General features: G+C 37.6%; 1 pseudogene; it reads right to left on the bottom strand.

The window, feature by feature from the left end:
- Positions 1–2,586: 2,586 nt before the first annotated feature.
- Positions 2,587–2,683, bottom strand: LOC130018115 (uncharacterized; annotated as a pseudogene).
- Between the last annotated feature and the right edge of the window lie 380 nt (positions 2,684–3,063).

Here is a 3,063-nt window from a genome sequence, read left to right as displayed (position 1 = left end):
GACATGGCTATCGAAGAGATTTGAGTAGAAATCCTGGTAATCTTCTCCACTGCCGTTCTGGAGGATGTGATGGATCCATCAGGACGTCGGAGGGCAGTCATCTTGGTCTTATAGTTGGCGAAGGACAGGCAGGCATTACGAATACTTTTCCTGGCTTCTGCCGCATCTACCAGTACTTCTGCTCTTCTCTCTTTTAGGTCTTCCTTGATCACATCTCTGCACTGCTTTGCATGCTCACACGTTAGCTTGCGGTCAGCTGAGGCATGCGCCAAACCATGCTGGCGAATTAGCTCAAGAGTTTTCGAAGATAGGCAATTTTTTGTGGCTATCTCTCTCTTGGCATTCCTCGCACATTCATGGAGGTGCTGAACCAGTGGATTGTATTCCTCGTCAATGTTGTCAACAATGGCAGCTTCCCATGTTGCCGCAATAGTACCAAAGTATAGTTCATTAACATTTTAGTTGATTCTAATATACTCGATTTTCTGAGGTATTATTGTGAATGGGATTGTTTTTCTCTATCTCTTTTTTTCTCTTCATTTGAAATATATGGGAAAGCCATGGACTATCCGATATTGATTTTGTAATATGCTACTTTACGAAACAAATCTATTGTTCCCAGGAGCTTTTTTGTAGAGTCTTTGGGATTTTCCAAGTATAGTATCATGTCATCTCCAAATAGTAAAAGCTTGAGTTCTTCCTTTTTTATATGGATGCCCTTGATATCTTTTCTTTTTACCGAAATCCTATGGCAAGTACTTCAAGTACTATGTTGAATAGGTGTGGTGAGAGTGGGTAACTTGTTTTGTGCCTAATTGTATTCTGGGATTCTAGCTCATTGATTTCTGCTCCAAGCCTTTAGTTTTCTCCCCGTTGAGAATAATGCTTGCTGTGGGTTTGTGGTAGTTTGTTTTGACTAGATTGAAGAAAGTACTTTCAACTCCCATTTTGTTGAGAGTTTTTCATCATGTATGGGTGCTGGATCTCATCAAATGCTTTATCTACATCTATCGATATGATGATATGACTTTTATCTTTATTTTATTGAGATGGTGTATTCTGTTGATTGACTAGAGAATGTTAAGCCATCCTTGCATCCCCAAGATAAACCTACTTGGTCATAGTGTGTGATCTTTTGTTGAGTTTCTGGATTCTCTTTGCTGGTATTTTCTTGAGAATCTGTGTATCTGTATTCATCAAGGAAATAGGTCTGTAATTTTCATTTTTTGTGGTGTCTCTGTCTGTTTTGAGTAAGGGTGAACTTTGCCTCATAGAAAATATTTGGGAGCATTTCTGTTTCTTCAATTTCCTGGAAAATCTTGAAAAATGTTGGCAGCAGTTCCTCTTTAAAGGATTGAAATATTTCACTATTGAATCCATATGGGCCAGGGATTCTGTTTGGGGGGATATTTTGACCATCATTTCAATTTCCTTTGTAGTGATAGGTTCAAGTATTCCAAATCTTCTTGGTTCAGCCTTGGGAGGTAATTGGAATCCATTAATTTATCAATTTATTCAAGATTCTCTCATTTCCTGCTGCAAAGATTCTCAAAATAATCTCTGATGATCCTATGGATTTCTGTAGTTTCTATTAGGATACCCCCCTTTGCATTTCTGATTCGATTTATTAGAATTCTTTCTGTTTCTTTGAGAGGCTTCTAGAGGTTTATTGATCTTGTTTATTTTCTCAAATAACAAGCTTTTGCTTTTATTGGTCTTCTGGATTGTATTTTGGGATTCTAGCTCATTGATTTCTACTACAAATTTTATTATTTCCTTGCTCCAGCCTAGTTTGCACTCCTTTTGTTGGTCATTTTCCAAAATCTTGAGCTCTAATTTATTCATGTAGGCCCTTTCTTTCTTCCTGATGAATTCTGGCAGAGCTATAGTCTTTCCTCTTAACACTGCTTTTGCTGTGTCCCACAAGTTCTGCTAGCTCGCGTCCTCATTCTCATTTGTTTCTGGAACCTTTTTATTTCCTCTTTGATTTCTTCTCTAAGCCAACGGTTGTTCATTACTTCCCTTAAATACAATATTTCCTTGCTGAGATTTAGTCTGTTTGATCTATTGAGAAGTGACAAAGTAGTGTTGAAATCTCCACCTTGTACTGTTTTGCTATCAATGTTTTTTTTAAGTCTATTAAAAGTTGTTTTTAAGTATTTTGCTGGTCTGTCATTGAGCATCTACATTGAGGAGGGTGAGTTCTTTCTGATGTAAAGATCCCATGATCATGAAGAAATGACATTCACTGTCTCTTATAACCTTTAGCCTGAAGTCCACGTGGTCTGATACTAGTATGGCTACTCCAGCTTTGTGGAGGTGTTCTTTTCTTGAAGACTTGTTTTCCAGCCTTTTACTTTTAGCCCATGGTTGCTTTGATTGCTCAGATGTGTTTCTTGCAGGCATCAGAATGTTGGGTTCAGTTTTCTAATTCATCTTCCTATTCTGTGCCTCTGAATTGGCACATTTAGTCCATAGACATTGAGAGCGATTGTTGTTATGGGGATTTGTGCTATCTTTATGTAGAATTTTTGTACTTGTGGGGATTGCCTTAGCTTAAAGTACCGTGTTAGTTCTTCTTGCAACAAAAATATGGAGCTCTTTACAAGTTTGCATGTCGTCTCTGTGCAAGGACCATGATAATCTCTGTATCATTTCAATTTTAGTATATGTGTAACCAAACCTAGTAGGAGTTAATTTTTCTCTTCTGATTACTTTGAGTGTTGTCCTTACTTACCCTATGGCAGAGAGTGGTACCTAATCAAGGAAAGTATTTCAAAGCAGCTTGATAGATTTAGAACTTTAATGTCCCAGAAAGAAAAATATGGTTTTTACCATATTATCTTTTACCATAATCAAGGCATCAGTTTTACAAAATAATTCTTTTAGAAGATGTTATATGAGTCCTGTTTAATGCACTTCCCTGAAACCTTCATTAATACCATTAAACTAGAGCCTTTTGCTGTTCTCACCTCAGTCCCGCGTACACCTCCAGGAAAAGGTGGATGGTGTTGTCTGCACTTTGACCACCTTGAATGTAAGTAGGATTTTTCTCCTGAAGGA

Source organism: Sorex fumeus, unplaced genomic scaffold, assembly GCF_029834395.1.
Source record: "Sorex fumeus unplaced genomic scaffold, SorFum_2.1 ptg000237l, whole genome shotgun sequence".
Taxonomy (NCBI): domain Eukaryota; kingdom Metazoa; phylum Chordata; class Mammalia; order Eulipotyphla; family Soricidae; genus Sorex; species Sorex fumeus.
Note: the sequence above shows the minus strand (reverse complement) of the source record. Positions and strands in the feature narration are given on the sequence as shown.